Raw genomic sequence first — 17,882 nt, forward strand, 5'->3', positions numbered from 1 at the left:
GGGTCAAGAAGTATGCCTCATTGCAATGTGGTGAGTGAAGTCCAAATTACTTTCTAAATCTATATAATTTCAGCAGGTTCAGATCAAGTGCTTTAATACTGCCTATTCCAATTAATGAGCAAATGTAGAACACATCACAAGCAATGTCCTAATTTCTAATGTTGTCACATTAGCTCTGTTTTCAAAAATGGGAATCTCCAAACCCAGATTTCACAACCAATTTTAAACTTAATTCATCCCAGAAGTGATTACATTAAGAATTTTGCAGGTGATCCATAACAATGCCTCACCATACTGTACTTTGAAATGTCTTTAAATTGCAGTGCACAATATCTCTACTCTTATGCTCAGGGCTTTTAAAGGTGCATACTTCCTCTGCTACTCAGTCTCAAGCTTGTATCAGTTATCATCCAAAGGGATAGAGGGAAAGCCTTGCATGAAAATAGAAGGTCTAGTTCAAGCTCTCAGCCTTAAATAACCACAAAGCACTGCCATTTTGGATTCTAGTTGTTAATGGATGTGGATGCACTGAGCTGACCTGAGTTAAACTATTAACTCCAGTCTCAGCTAACACCAGGCAAGGATGGGAGATTTGTCACCTCAAAGCAGAGGCTTTGCCAGTTACCTATGAGCATTGCTTCCCTGGAAATATATTTTAAAAAGCAGAAGGAACTGGAAAAATATAAGGTGGACTGGAAATTGGCAGTTGACTCAACTTCTTATCAACATTGAAATAACCAAGTGCTAAATGAAGTCCTGCTAGCTTTATACCACTATCTTATAATCCCATAGCCAAACACACTTGGAAAAATACTTTCTGGAGCCAGCCAAATTATTTAGCTGTTTCATCCAAAAATATACAAGTTGATTATCCCTATCAAAATTATTCCAAAATCCAAGATTGTCTACCTGGGTGTCAGCGATACTGACAGATTTGCTTTCTGGTGGTTCAATGTAACACAGTTTCATACACAAAACAATTACAAATATTTTGTATAGGTTTCATACTCACCTTGTGTAAAAGGTGTATATGAAAACTATCATATATACTCATGTATATGTCTTAATGGTTTTAATAAAAAGACAACCCAAAAAACCTGGGTTGATTTATCCACAGGTTCATGTGAGTACTATACCTTAACTCTCATCAAAACAAGGACCATCCCCTTCTATTAGAAGAGTTGCAAAAGGCAAGAGCTTAGTCCACTCTGGGAGAATCCCTTCTATTCCCTCCAGCTGCCTCTGACCTTGTTTGTATACCTGGGAAAACATTGGTAGTGGCTAAAGACAGCTGGCCCTTGAGGTTGCACGGGTGCTTCCCCTTCTTTTCAGAATGGCCCTCAGCTTATCCATGGGTCATATCAAAATCCATTAATTGCCTTCAACTTTTACATTAGTCAACTTATACGTGAGTATATATGGTAAATTAATTTCACATTTAGGCTTGGGTCTCACCTCTCATTTATGTATATGCAAATATTCCAAGCTCAAAAAAAATCCAGGATCCAAACCATTTCTGATTCCAAGAATGTTTGATAGAATTGCCCTGGAATTTCTGGGTCCTCTAGTATGGCTCTGTGATCAACCTTTGGCAGACACTGACCAAACGAATCACCTTGGAGGGCACAGAGAACACAGATTAATTCAAATCTGTGAAAGTTAAATCCACAAAAGTGATGGATAGAGAAAACAGGATACAGAAAACAGGGGTGAGGCTAATAGACATATTCCTTGGGTTGTCACAGATAAAGACATTTGTTAGAGCTGAAATTCTGAGGAAATAATAGATTATGAGCTGTATTTTGCAGGCTATTCCTGACTCTTTGACTGTTTTTGGTGCTTGAAGTCTAGGGGGGGATGTCTTTGTTTGTTTTGGGACATGTGCTCTCTCTCTGCGCAAACAGATGGGGGGGGGGGGGGGGAAGCTTCTGCTGAATCACTGACTTGCCTGGGAGTGGAGCTAGCAGTCACTAGCTCTATGTAACTACTTCCCAAGTTTTTGGTGTTCAGTTGCTGAGGGCCTACAGCATACATTCATATCAGTAAGAATTATAACAGTCTGAAAAGAGTAAAAAAAAATAACTGCAGGGAAGGAGGAAGAAAGATCTATCATTGTCTTGCCGCAATGCCTATGTTCTTGCCAAAAAACACACTGACTATACTTGCAGCAAGTGGAAACTTGTGGCTGTAATGGAAGGAAAGGTCAACACACTGCAGCTACATGTTGAGACTCTTCAACACATCAGAGAACACGAAGACATCCTGGATAGAACAGAAGTCAAACTGATCTTACAGAACCAATAAGAAGAAAATGGCCATGAAAATACAGAGGGCTTTAAAGGAGCTCTGCAGGAGCTCCCTGGGGGACAGCCCATCAGAAGCAGACCATGCACAAGGAATTTGAAACTGCTTAAACTAAGCAATTGCTTCCTACATCTTCCTGAGGATAATGGTGTTGACGAGGGGCAAACAGGAGACCAGCAATAAGAGATGCTGCAAGTCAAGAAAGGACCCAATCCAACCACCAGGTGTAGCAAGGAGAAAAATGCTGGTAATAGGTAAAACTCACCAATGCGTCATCTTCATCTTAGAAAGAAGTCACGAGTGGAGTGCCGCAGGGTTCTGTCCTGGGCCCGGTCCTGTTCAACATCTTTATTAATGACTTAGATGAAGGGTTAGAAGGCTTGATCATCAAGTTTGCAGATGACATCAAATTGGGAGAGATAACCATTACTCCAGAAGACAGGAGCAGAATTCAAAACTATCTTAACAGATTAGAGAGATGGGCCAATACTAACAAAATGAAGTTCAACAAGGACAAATGCAAGATACTCCACTTAGGCAGAAAAAAATGAAATGCAATGATAAAGAATGGATGCCTGGCCAATGGAATTTTGGCCTGAATTAATAGGAGTATAATGTCTGGATCCAGGGAAGTCATGCTACACCTCTATTCTGCCTTGGTCAGACCACACCTGGAAATCACACTCTGTCCAATTCTGGGCACTACAATTGAAGGAAGATGTTGACAAACTGGAATGTGTCCAGTGGAGGGTGCCTAAAATGATCAAGGGTCTGGAGAACAAGCCCTATCAAGAGTGACTTAAAAGCGCTGGGAATGTTTAGTCTGCAGAAGAGAAGGCTCAGAGGAGACATGATAGCCATGAATAAATATGTGAGGGGAAGTCATAGGGAGGAGGGAGCAAGCTTGTTTTCTGCTGCCCTGGAGACTAGGGCACAGAACAATGGCTTCAAACTACAAGAAAGGAGATTCCATCTGAATATTAGGAAGAACTTCCTCACTGTGAGAGCTGTTCAGCAGTGAAACTCTCTGCCCAGAGCGAGGTGGAGGCTCCTTCTTTTAAAGCTTTTAAGCAGAGGCTGGATGGCCATCTGACGAGGGTGTTTTGAGTGCAATTTCCTGCTTTTTGGCAAGGGGTTGGACTGGATGGCCCATGAGATCTCTTCCAACTCTATGATTCTATGATTCGCTGTTCGGAGTTTGCTTCCTGGACCCCATGTAGGTAACAAAATCAATAGATGCTCAAGTCCATTATACACAGTGGAGGAGCACAATGGTGTCTCTTATATGTAAAACAGCAAAAACAAGGTTTACTTTTGGGATTTTTTTGGAAAATATATTGAAGTTGTGGATAGTTATATCTATGGAGGACCAATTGTACAGATTTCCTCAGAAAGAAAATGAAAAGTTGCTCCTGAGGTTCATCCTGTCTAAGATGATTTGAACCAAGTAACCCTTCTTCCTTCCCAGGAAGAGGTGTCAAAATCTGATTCAACTCCCTACAGGCTATTACTTTTCAAATCCTCATCACTGGACAAAATGAACACCATCAGAGTTATCACTCTAAAGTCTGACCCCTTTCCTGATAGTCTTTACCTTCACCTAAAGCCACAACAAGTGACGTCGTTGTTGTGTGCCTTTAAGTAATTTCTGAGTTAAGGTGAACATATCAAAGGTATTCTTGGCACTACCTCTCTCCTGCACACAAGCTAGAAAATGGCAATCTAAAGGATAATAGCAGAATAATGAGCAGCTGGGTTTATTTACAGTATTTATATTCCGCCCTTCTCACCCCGAAGGGGACTCAGGGCGGATCACATTACACATATAGGCAAACATTCAATGCCTTTTAACATAGAACAAAGACAAACAAACATAGGCTCCGAGCGGGGCTCGAACTCATGACCTCCTGGTCAGAGTGATTCATTGCAGTTAATTGCACTGGCTTGCTCTCCCGCCTGCGCCACAGCCCAGGTTGACTCTTCTTGACTCAAATTCTGTCACAGTACCATGAAGAGGCACCTCTAAAGGAGAGCCGAAAAGGAAAACAGCAATTGTGGATGAACACGATGCTGCTTTCCAATTTGGCAGCTTCTATTGTTCAAGCATTGATAATGGGAGAGGCACTCTTATCCCTACTGAACTAGCTCCGATTCTGTCAGATCCATGAGAGTCAAGAATAAAATCCTCCTTAGTCCAGCCTTATCCTCACTTAGCCCCACGCGTGTCTGCGTGTTTTTTTTAAAGCTGCTATGGAAGCAAACAGGAAGTGCAGGGAAATTGTTTGTAGCTTCAAGTAGGGGGTGGCCCTAAGGCATGCCTGAAAAAACATTTCCTCTTTCAAATACAGGCAGTCCCCTGTATATATCTGTATAGATACACACACAAGCATTGGATAGCATAGGGTCAACACCCCTGTTGTGTTTGTATGTGTCCCTGCTCAAAGATTTCCCCTTCCTTTTTGTCCCTGTGATCATTGGATTTTGAAAAATGCAGCTTGTTGTGGAAAAAAGGATTGGAGACAAAGCTTCAATGGAGACACGTTTTCCCCATGATAACTCTTCCAGGAGTGAATTTCCTTTCCTAGGGGTAGATTTCTCTCACTTCCTGTTGTCTCACCTTTGTTCTTAGGTATGAGTTGTTTGTAACTCGGGGACTGCCTGTACTTTGTGCTCTTTACTGTTCAGGTTAAGGGCAGCAGTACTGAGTCTGATGTGGCACTTGAGACAAAATTCATAAAACACATTAAGAATTTTTTTTAATTTCATGTTCAAACTTACTTTTATGAAGCTTTATCACTGATTGAGTGATGGAGATTTGAAGTTAAGATTAATTTTATCCGTCTCAGTGGGTTAAAACCTGTTCCACATATTTATCAACTTGCTTTAAAAAAAACTGTCTTCTGATCTACATAGTATGAATATGAAATACCCTATTTGTTATTTCACCTCTCTCTTGAAATTAAAATAATTCTAACTAGAGCCAGCATGTTGTGTTTTTTACAAGTGTACTGGTTCCAATCTTTAAATAGCTGGAGCTATGCAAGTGTTCTTTATTTGTTAGTACAGAAACTAAGCTGCACCTGTAAAAAGAGTAGCTCAAAATATGTTGCACTCAGAGAAAATGTACAGAGAGTAGTGAAAAAATCTTGTTTCTACACTAATTCAGTGCCCAATTTCAACAGAGGCTAGTACAGTAGGTGTGGATCAAGAAGACCTGTGCTGAAACTATAATGCTATGTCTGTGGCTTCAGGAAAAATCATTTGTTTTCCATCTTATTGTATCCCACAAGGTTGAGATGAGAAAGAACATTATGATATAGGATACTGCAATATCAGTGAGATACCATGATATGAGATTGCACCATGGAGGAAAGGTTAAGTAAATTCACACACTACTTTATTTACATATGCCTTGCACTGTAATTATGCAAGAGGAAACTTTAGGTTCCATCGTGAATTAACAGGCCTCCTGGAGTTCAAATGTCTGACGAACACGTAACAAAGTGCATCATTTAAAATGTCAAAGCTCTTGTTTTTTAAAGTAAATTTCCTAAGGGGTTTCCAGTCCATTGTAGTTTCTGAGCTAGTACAAGGAAATACTTTCATCTGATTCATTACTTAATCGTATTTCCTTTGTATATCCTTTGTATTTCCTTTCCAATGGTATAAAATTAATTTCAAAGCATGCTTGATCATGATGAAATATGGAACCTTCTCAGTTACAATGAACTGTTAGGCAAAACCAAAAGGAACTGAAATCTCAGAGAAGTTGACAATACTTTTTCAGTCAGTGGAAAGTACACTGTACTTATAGAACTATTCCTATTTCATATTTGGGGCCTAAAAATATTATATTCATCTTTTAAACAAAGAATGTGAACACACATGCATGAGAAGTTATTCAGCTTGATCCGGCACCAGAAATGAAAGCCATACAAAATCTGTAAAAAGAATGGCTAACTATAAAAGTCATGAATTCACAAAAGAGGTGGTTTTTATCCATTTGTTTATCATCTGCTTTCTTAAAATAATTGACAACATTTGTAATGCTAGACAACATGTGTCAAACTCAAGATTCGCAAGGCATATCTGCCCCACCCCCCCAATCATTTTATGTGGCTTTCAACGCCAGGGCAACAGAATTACATTTATACAGTCTTAGAATGACATTTCTAATGCCCTTTGAAGGCAACCATAAAGGCAGATGTGGCCCTAGTGAAAATGAATCTGACACCCCTGTGCTAGATATCTACTGCTACTCCATTTGTACTAAATGATTTCCATGAAAATCATGCAGTAACTGTCCTATTAAAAAGAATACATCTATACTGGTATCCAAAGAACTATACTTGAGGAAATAAACATTTACATTAGCTAAAAATTTCCACCCTGATTTCATTTGTCCACTTTTGTAAACATGTTATAAATAGATTGAGGATGATATTTCAGAGCAGTAAAATACATGGTAATTTAAAACTGTAATTTTCACTTTTATCCAAGTCTACAACAATAACACTGAAGACATCTATTTTAAATTTAAAGAGTTTGGTGATAGGAGAGGAGTAAACTTTGAAAATTAAAAATGACAACCTATGTGAAGAAATGATGAACAGCCATATTAAGAATTTCATAAAATAATTCCTTTGAAAGCTAAAAACCTAAACACATTTACTCAGGAGTAAGTCCTTAGATTATTTTTGCATACATATGCACAGGGTTGGGTTGCACAGTTTTGAAAAACACAGAGGTACCAACCATTTTCCTTAAGCTCTTATTTTCTAACCTTGCCTTTATTTCTGATAGAGAGAGTAGAAGAGCCATTTATAGGAAGAGAGAAGTAGTAGTGTATACTTTCTCTTCAACCTCCTTGCTTCCTCTACAACCCAACTGTTTCCTCAATTACAGTACCACTCCTGTTTTGGGGCAAGATACGGAAACCATACTACTCCCCTGCTAAATCAGCCCTACTAGAAGCCAATTTGTTTCTAGGTAAAATTCAAAGAGCAGATTTGACTTGTGGCACAGGTCCAAGCTACCTGGCAGATCATAACTATGTTCTTCTCTCAGTTCCACCACCTTCACAAACACCATTGTATTTCAACAGGCTTTTGAAAAAGAAAGGTTTCAAACAATAGGCAAAAAGGTATTCTATTGCTTTGAACTGCAACATTTTAAAGTTTTTAATTCTTTATATTAGCTTATTATTCTTTTAACTAGAACTTTGAAGTATTTTAATATTGTCTCTCATTCAATTCTATTTTAATGTTCACTTTTTGTATGTTTTAAGCCAGTGGTTCTCAACCTGGAGACGCCAGATGTTTTTGGCCTATAACTCTCAGAAATCCTAGCCAGTTCACCAGTTGTTAGGATTTCTGGGAGTTAAAGGCCAAAAACATCTGAGGACCCCAGGTTGAGAACCACTGTTTTAAGTTCTTTTAAATCAAGCTGCCTTGAGTCTCAAATTGAGAAAACTGCAAAAGACATGTCAATCTTCCCTATATCTATATCTAAAAATTGGTTCACATGTATCATTATTACACTTATATATATTACAAATGACATTTTTATATTACCATATTTGGGTATGTTACAACTGAATCACTCTTCAGGGAGTGCTTACAAATTTTACGTTATAACAATCCACTTATTTATTCCAACTGAGGTATAACTCCTAAACTCTTAAGAAACCTAGGATCTCTCAACTTTGGGTGTTTATAAAGGCTGAAACATGAAAACAGTAAATCAAATGAATTGTAGGGTAAAACAAATGATGTTGTAACATGTTCTGATCAGAGTCCCCTGAAAATCAACTAAACACAGAAAGCAACGTTTTGCAGTGAGGAAGAATTAGGAGAGAAGGGAGGGGGGAGGGAGACTGGGAGGAAGGAACCATGACATAAGTAGTATTTTACTTCCATTACCTCATCCAACCAATCTCATTTTTCTGGAAATCACTATTGGAAGTTTCTGGTCTTTCTGCTCTTTGTTTTGTCATCACCAATATATCCGAAAAATAAAGATTTGCCTGAACTGAAATGAGCTTCTCCACCCTTTCACGCATCAGTTTATTTCTGATTTGGTGCGAGTATTACTAAACATAGAGCAGTGTCTTTCACAAGCCGCCAAAGACGGAAGATATTTAAAAGGTGAGAAGCTTTACAGAATCCCAGGCCGTATTCCTGTACCAAATATCCCAGGATGTTCACTGTTCTGCAGGATTTGAAGGCTTCTTTGCCAGTATCAGCTTCTTATGTGTGTTCAGATATAATACACTTGGAGGTGGGAAACCCTTGGCTAACATATTTTATTCCACATGATGAAATAAATATTGTGGTAGAAATGCTTGAAAAGAAAATAAACTTCTTGGAAATGAACAGAATCACACATAATGTATTCTGAATGTCATTGCTCCTTAGACTTTCACATCTCTTTTGTTGTTGTGTGCCTTCAAGTTGCTTCTGAGTCTAAGGCAAGCATAACACAGGGTTTTCTTGGCAAGATTTGACCAGAGGGAGCTTGCACTTTTGTCTTTCTCTTTAAAAGGAATTGGTGCTGGTTATTGATCCATTGATGAAACCTGTCTACTTTATTCTCACACATTCAACTCCACTGTTCATTTATACACACCTAATAACATTCCAGTTCATTCTAGCTGATATTATTCTAAATTAGTACTGACAAGTCTTTTCCCACACAACCAGGCCTAACAGTTAGTATGTACTACTGTTCTTGCTTAAACTCATCTCTGGCAGCACCGACACTATAGAAATTATACAGTTTGACACAACTTTAATTATCATGGCTCAATTGCCTTCTCTGCCAAATAATGTAGCTGCTTCTCCAAATTACAAACCGCAGGATTCCACAGCATTGAGCCATGACATTTAAAGTGGGGTCAAACTGCATTAATTCTACAGTGTAGATGCATCCTCTAGAACAGGGGTCCCCAAACTAAGGCCCGGGGGCCGGATGCGGCCCTCCAAGGTCATTTACCTGACCCCCGCCCTCCGTTTTATAATATATTTTTATATCAGTTTTAATATTATATATACATATAAAATTGATAAAAATATGTTATACAATATAATACTAATAATAATACCATATAACAATATTAAATTATATGTTATATATTACATATTATATTACAGTACAGTGGTATAGTTCAGTATATAGTAATATATAATGCTAATATTGTGCTATGCTAATAATATATTGTTTGAACATACAGCTGCTCTGAGTCCCCTTTGGGGTGAGGAGGATGGGATATAAATGTAGTAAATAAATGTAGTAAATAAATAAATGAACAATTTTAGACTCAGGCTCGCCCAAGTCTGACATGACTTGAAGGCACACAACAACAACAACAACAACAACAACAACAATAACAATCCTAATTAACTTGACTATCTCATTGGCCAGAAGCAGGTCCACACTTTCCATTGAAATCCTGATAGATTTATGTTGGTTAAAATTGTTCTTATATTCAAATATTGTATTGTTCTTTCATTGTTGTTGTTTTTTGCACTACAAAGAAGACATGTGCAGTGTGCATAGAAATTTGTTCATATTTTTTTCAAATGATAATTTGGCCCCTCAACAGTCTGAAGGATTGTGGACCGGCCCGCTGCTTTAAAAGTTTGAGGACCCCTGCTCTAGAACAAACTAATCTGCTGAGCTGCAGACTGCCAAGTACAATGAAACCCTGGCCCTTTAACTGGTATCTACAGCCAAAGAGACTTTTTTTTCAGTTACTACTTCACCTGTGAGTTATCAGTTTTGACCACCATAAATTTTAGAAGGCAGATGGAGCTTTAACGTAACTAGATAACATACCTACGCAATAGACATACCTATAGTCTGATGATCCAGCTTTTCTCTCTTTATGATCTTCTACTGCATTTTTTTTTAAAAACCCACATGCATCAGTATACTGACAAACCAGCTCCATTACATAGAGCTGATAAAATTACACTTCAAGCTTCCAAGTAATAAAAATCCACTCTGGATCAGTTTCTCACTCCAGAAAACAACTCCTTAAGACCACTAATCATGTAGATAAACAAGTTTAAGAAAAAGCAGGTATAACTAAATTGTGTTGCTCAGAACACTTGTTATGGAACCCTGTGTTACATATTTTGTTCCTCCACTTTACTGCCAATGTTACATGTAGTAATAGCAAATAGCCACTAAAGGGTGGGCTTATAAGATTCTCCTCAACTAGTGCTAGCCTTTCTTTAGCCCAGCAGAGTGGGAAGGGCATTACAGAGGGCTGCATTTTACTTATTCCAGTCCTTGGCATTACAGTCCATTGCTCTTCTCTATGATAATTAAAAGTATATCTATTCCATTACTTTCTCCTTTTATCAAATTGCCAGTGAAGGGTGAGGCGCCCCAGAATTGGAGCCTGAAGAGGCAGTGTACATAAATAATTAAAATAGAGAAACTGTCAGGTTTCTAAACTATTAAGGAAGCATTCTTTGCTATGTGTACTGACGTTCTCAATAAGTCAGACACATTTTTCTGTCTGCTTGTAATATTTTTCACATTACTTGGTAGAGAAAATAAATATTCAGACAAAGTTTGCTAAGTTTTCCCAGAATTGTTCAGTGCTTTATTGCCTGTCTTTAAATGGCAAACTTTTCACAGGGTTTTCGCAACAAGATTTATTCAGAAGGCATTTGCCATTGCCTTCCTCAAAGGCCGAGAAAGTGCAGCCTGCCCAAAATCACCTAATAGCTTTCCATGGCTGAATGAGAACTTCCAACTTTAGCCTGTCAATGTCATGGTCCAACACTCAAACCACAACACCAGAGTTTCTCAAAGTACTTTGTGGTGAGTGATAACAAGACATCCATCATCACTTCAACACCTCTATCTTTAATGCTTGTCATAAAAATCAGCCTTCTGTCTTTCAACTCCTTAGCACTCCTTGCAGAAACATCCACGCATGAACATTTCCTATTCAATCATACTTACTACTAAAGTATTCTTGAATAGATCTATTAACACACACACACCCCAAAAACACACACACACACACACACACACAGGTATTTGTGCTACAAAACAGATAGACTACAATAGAAGAGAAAGCAGATATTCATTTAATAATACCTAACTTCAGGTATGTGCCCTAATTCTATTCTAGGATATTAATGGCAAGATGTAATTCAGAAGAGGTTTGTCTTTCTCTTTTGGCTGAGAGAGTATGATGCACCCAAGGTCACCTGACCTCCTTATCCAACAGACAGACTACAATAAACTGGCTCTATAGTGTGGATTACAGACTACAGAAGAGTTATATATGCAATTTCTGTTACTGAATATTCAGTATAAAATATGTCTCTAAAAGTATGTGTTCTGGTCATTTCCAACTTATGGCAACCCTAAGGCAAAGATCATGGGATTTTTGTGGCAAAATCTGTACATGGGAGCTTGCCTTTGCAGTTCTCTCAGACTGAGTGTGTGACTTGCTCAAGGTCATCAATGTAAGTCTACAGCTGTGGGGATCTGAACTCTGATCTCCAAATTCATTGCTTAGTGCTCAAACTATACCACCCTTGCTCTACTAAATCTTCCAGCCTTCAAAGTCTCCTTCAGAAAAATTACCGATGACCTTGCATCTTACACAGGCAACGGAAATAATCTTCACCTCTTTTCAGTATTCAAAAAAACCATAACACATATATCTATAAATATAAAAGGCAAAGTATGTTTGTTAGTTTGTATCAAAAGGTTCCTACATGGCTTGATTGAACTGGATCAAACTTGGAACGTAACCTTCATTATCCAACCTGCCCAGAATTAAGAGAAACAGAAGAAACAAAGCAGATTGGATGTTGCTAGGTGATAAAGGGGGGGGGGGGGAAGAAGGAGAAAAAGAAGGGAAAGAAAAGATGAGAAAAGGAAGGAAGGGGGAGATGAGAGAAGAAAGAAAAAGAAGGGAAAGAAGGGAGGAGAAAAGAAGGAAAGGAAGAAGGGAATGAAGAAAGAAAAAGAAGAGTAGAGAAAGGAAGGAAGAAAAGGAAAGAAAGAAAAGGAAGAAAGTCTATGAGGGGAGGAAAGGAAAATTACACTTTTGAGAATCTATAATCAAGGATCACTGTAGAAGTCTTTCCATTACCCATTCACTCCATTGAAAACCAGCTTAATAACTAGAGACAAAGGCTGACTTTCCCCAGAAGTAGGATTTCACTAGTATTAAGTTAAGATAAAGACAAAGGCCAAGCTAAGTGTATCACATAATAATCTTTTAATGCATTACTGATCATGTCTTTATTAATACATATTAAGTCATTCCACAAACATAAATGCCAGAGTTCACAGAACAAAACCATAGTGATATAAGAATCCACCAACTATTACCAATTCAGCAGCAAAATAACATATACCCTTTCACGGGTTGCTTTTTGTAAGTAAAAAGTATCCAAGTATTAAGCAAGGCATTATAATATTCAATTCTGCCTTTTTAAACTTAGGATAATGCTTATATTTCTACAGCTATTTCAAAACAGAACACATCTGAGCTTTTGTAGAAAGATAATTTAGTGCTTATTTTTTTATTTCAAATGTTAAGAAGCAGTACTGTATATCTTTGGACATTTATAATGCATCATCTCCAAAACAATTCATTTCATTACATTCTACAAACCTAAACTTATATACTGTATATAAAAAGTGTAAGGAGTGCTCTCCTTTAAGAGATTTCCTGATGCTGCATTATATCATCAATATCAATGTTTTGCTCCAAACATCCAAAAAAAGGATTTTCTCTGATGTTAAGAATATGGCTGATAAAGTGACCTAGAGAAATAATTATTCTTACACAAAGGGGTGCAAGGTAGCTGCTAAATCTTCAAATTGAGCTTTGCTACTATGTGTCAGGTCAGAGAAATCTAAAGCAGCTATATTTATCACTCACTGCCATTAAACCAGCCGAAAGGAATTTTTTAATACTTAAAGCCAGACAGCTGATTTACAATTACACCTCTGGCTTGTTTCCACATTCACTAACTGTTGATAAAATGTTCAGAACATGAAATATGGAGAGGGAGAAGGATGTGGGGGGTGGGTAACTGTGTACAAGGCATCATCAAGCCACAAAAGTAATACTCAGCAACCAATCTGGAATAATTTTCAACTCAATAAGGTAGATTAGAAAGGGTTAGCAGTATTGTGTGTGCACTTGAACTTGCCTCAGGGAAAAATAATTCCTTTCTTCCTGTCTCTTAAGTTTAAGTGGAGTTCAAATGTGCACTGCCTTATGAAGAACTACAGTCCTTCAGAACTAGATCAACAGAAAGGTATGAACAAATTCTAGGTCACATACATATAATAATCTGACTTCTAAGAAAAATATGTTGTAGTACATTAAATTCTGTTGGCCAGAATAAAAGGAACATTACTTCCTTCTCTTCTACCGGAACAGGCAACTTATGTTTTAATTAGTTTTTGAAAATATTTTCCATGTAATGTTATTTAATTTCTTGTATATAATGTATATAATGCTACTGTATTGTAAATTAAAAACAAAATATAAAGTTACTAAACTTTATTACTAAATAGTTACTAAATACTGAAATCATTTTTGGCTCACCCGGTATAAACATATATGCTTCAATTTTCACAGAAAACAAAGAATCTTTACTTTATAAAGGGGCACATACATCCATATGTGCAGCAAAACATACTGGGATGTATGACAATGGAGAGCATATCATATCTAAAAATGCTGTCAAATCTATACCGTCTTTTTCTCTTTAAAATAAAACTATTGTGAAAACATAGTGGGTAGGAGCGTGTGAAGAAGAGGTTGGAAACTCTGCTTCATTACATCTCCCTATTTCAGAGTATCACCTAAACACAAACACAGACAGCAGGTTCATGACATCATGACATTATTATTGTTCATCAAGTATGTGTGTGAGTGTCTTTAAGTTGTTTTTAACTTAACGGTAACCCCATGAACTTCAGTGTTCCTAGGCAAGGGAGACTAAGATGCTTAGCCATTACCCTACTCTGAAGTATAGCCCGTGGCAGGGCTTCTCAGGCTGTTGATGCAGAAGGATAGCAATTAGTTTCTTCTGGTGTTTCAGAGACTGAAACTATATATGGGTACTTCTTTATAAGGGCTACAACTGATTCTTTCTTTCCAGGCACTAAAAACCAATTATTCAGAGATCAGCATCAGGCCCTATCTTCACTGAAAAATTAATCTAGATCGACGCTCCAGCTGCGATACAACAAACTCCAACAAAACTGCACAAAAGAAAGCCCTCATTGTGCATTGCTGCACACCATCTCGGCTTTCAAACTGATTCCAGGATTTCCTGTATAGTTAATCACATGCACAGCAATACCACTTTCTTCAATACTGTTTTGAAACTGCATTAAATGGTCAGTGTAGATGGGGCCTCAGTCTAGGAACCAACACTTTGAATAGCACTGGCCTACAGCACCTGGGATTCCTTGGCATTCCCATCCAACTACTAACCAGGTCTTATCTGCTTATCTTCCAAAATCAGGCAGGATTGATGACTTCAGAGTATTTGTGTGTGTGTGTGTGTGTGTGCGCGCGCGCGTGCTTTCAAGCCATTGTAGTGATTTGAATCTTGGACTAACATTCTGAAGACTGGGGTCTGAACCCCCACTTAAGCATGGAACCCCTGCTGGGTGACCTTGGGCAAGACACTTTCTCTCAGCCTCAGAGAATGGCAAAGACTTGCCAAATACAACTCCATTTGAGTTAGAGCTGACATAAAGAGGAAACAACTTGAAGGCAAACAACAACGCATATATCCCTTCAAGTCGCCCGTCAACTTATAGCCACCATCATGAATTTCATAGGGTTTTTTAAGCCAAAGGATCCTCAGAGGTCGTTTTCCCAGTTCCTTCCAGAGGTGGTTTTCTCAGTCTCCTGCATAATCCACAGAAGGATGTTTACTCCAACCAGACAGAATCTGACGAAAGAGATTCAACAGCCAAACAGGATGCCAGAATTTAAAACACAATTAAAGACCTATCTCTCCCGGCAAGTCCACCCAGTAAATTTTAAACTATGAATTTAAACTAACATTTTATGTGTACAAACTATCTGAATGTGTTTTAATCTTGTGTCTTTTAATATATGTGATTTAATGGTCTTGCTTTTATCTGTATATTTTCAGTGTCCCGCCTTGAGGAGAGGCAGGTAAGAAAGAAAATATATTACTACATTGTTATTAATGACTTGGATGAAGATGTCAAGTTTGCAGATTACACCAAATTAAAAGGAATAGTTAATACTCCAGAAGTTAAGATCAAAATTCAAAATGACCTCAACAGATAAGAGAGCCGGGCCAAAACTAACAAAATGAATTTCAGCAAAAAGAAATATAGAATACTTCACTTAAATAGAATAATTAAATGGAAAAATACAGGATGGGTGATGCCTGGCTTGACAGCAGAGTTACATGTGAGAAAGATTTTAAGAGTCTTTGTCTTTCGTGGACAAGAAGTTGAACATGAGCCAAGAGTGTTATGAGCAATTTAAAAAGCCAATGGGGTTTTGGGCTGCATTAAAAAGAGTATAAAGTAGGCATGGGCAAACTTCAGCCCTCCAGGTGTTTTAGACTTCAGCTCCCACAATTCCTAACAGCCAAGTTTGCCCATGCCTGCTATACAATCTAGATCAAGGGAAGTCATGGAGCCTCTCTATTCAACTTTGGTTAAACCTCTTTACCTGGAATATTGTGTCCAATTCTGGGCACCACAGTTCAAAACAGATAGTGACAAGGTGGAAGGTGTCCAGAGGAGGGCAACTAAAATGATCAAAAGTCTGGAGACCATGAATCCCTATGAGAAGCGTCTCAAAGAGTGGGGTATGTTTAGCCTGCTCAAGAGACGGTTGAGAGAAGACATGACAGTCATGTATAAATATGTGAAAGGATGTCATTATGAGGAAGAAGTAGGCTTGTTTTCTGCTGCCCTAGAAACTAGGAGCAATGGGTTCAAGTTGCAAGAAAGGAGATCCACCTGAACATTTGGACGAACTTCTTGACCATAAGAAGAGCTGTTTAGAAGTGGAATTCTCTGCCTCAGAGTGTGGTGGAAGCTCCCTCCTTGGAAGCTTTTAAAGAAAGGCTGGCTGGCCATCAGTTGGGAGTGCTTTAATTGTGCTTTTCCTGCATGGCAGGGAGTTGGATTAGATGGCCCATGTGGTCTCTTCCAACTCTATTATTCTATCGAAGCAATTGCTTCCTACATCTTTCTGAGGATAATGATGTTGACGAGATGCAAACAGTAGCAAGAGATACTATAAGTCAAAGAAGGATCCAATCCAACCACCAGGTGCAGCAAGGAGAAAGGTGCTGGTGGTAGGGGATTCATTGCTTGGGGTTTGGTTCCTGACCCCATGTAGATACCAAAATCAGTAGATCCTGAAGTCCATTATATACAGTGGTGTAATAAAAAGGTGTCTCTTATATGTAAAATGGCAAAATCAAGGTTCACCTCTGGGAATTTTTAAGGAATATTTTGAAGCTGTGGATAGTTGAATCCATGGTTATGGAGGGGGGAGAACAACTGTACAGATTTCCTCAAAAGGAAAAGTTTCTCTTAAGGTTCATCCTGTATAAGATGATCTGACCCAAGTAACCCTTCTTCCTTCCCAGTAAGAGGTGCCAAAATCTTCTTCAACTCTCTACAGGTTTTACTTTTCAAATCCTCATCTCTGGAAGAAATGAACACCATCAGAGGTATCACTCTGAAGTCATTTGTCATGGGTGCTTTGATTGTGCTTTTCCTGCATGGCAGGGGGTTGGACCGGATGGCCCATGTGGTCTCTTCCAATTCTATTATTTTATGATTCCAACACAGAAGCTTTTTATTGAACAGATTGGAAATCATCAGCTTCATCATTATAGTCCTTGTGTCATGAGAAATGGGTATGAAATAAAATTATTATTACTGAGTAAATAGAGTGTCATGATTTCAATAAAACTGCTAGAAAAGGCACAATCTGCCATGTGCTGCCTTTTGTGAAACCAAATTATATTACAGAAACAGAAATGTGAGCAGAATGAGTTGTAGCTTTGCTGGGAATCAACAGAAACCATAGAGAAAACATCCAATCAATTAAAAAGCCACTGCAATAAAGGTAATATGCTGTGAGGAGAGAGAGGTAACCAATAATACGACAACGATGATGATGATGATTATTATTATTATTAACATAATGATTGTGGGACCATATGACAAAGGAAACAAAAATTGGAGCAGAATGAGTCGTAGCTTGGATGGGAATCGATAGAAAAGCAAACATCCCATCAATTCAAAAGCCATTGCAATAAAGGTACTATACTGTGAGGAAAGTGAGGTAACCAATAAAATGATAATAATAATTTTGAGACCATATTATAAAGGAAACAGAAATTGGAGCAGAATGAGTCATAGCTTGGCTGGGAATCCGTAGTCTTTAAAGATAAACATGAATTTTAATGCATGTCCTTTGTTTAATCTCTATTTTGTCTGTTTTAATATCTATTTCATAGAGACATGTTTTGATATGTAACTTTTATGGAGTTACGTGTGTGCAT

The 17,882-nt window shown here is 38.0% G+C and overlaps 1 protein-coding gene across 7 annotated transcripts in view; it reads right to left on the reverse strand.

Moving 5' to 3' along the window:
* ark2n (arkadia (RNF111) N-terminal like PKA signaling regulator 2N) overlaps window positions 1–17,882 on the reverse strand; it is a 62,543-nt gene that overhangs the window by 42,771 nt on the left and 1,890 nt on the right. Inside the window, exon 1 of one of the 7 annotated variants that reach the window (XM_062972587.1) lies at window positions 10,158–10,178. The exons of 5 other annotated variants lie outside the window; for them this stretch is intronic. The gene's annotated coding sequence lies outside the window, so the exon portion shown is untranslated. Of the gene's footprint in view, window positions 1–1,455; window positions 1,605–10,157; window positions 10,179–17,882 lie in introns of those variants that run through there. One more of the 7 variants, XM_008103566.3, reaches the window with a different exon arrangement.

This window comes from Anolis carolinensis, chromosome 2 (assembly GCF_035594765.1).
Source record: "Anolis carolinensis isolate JA03-04 chromosome 2, rAnoCar3.1.pri, whole genome shotgun sequence".
In the NCBI taxonomy this organism is placed as follows: Eukaryota; Metazoa; Chordata; class Lepidosauria; order Squamata; family Dactyloidae; genus Anolis; species Anolis carolinensis.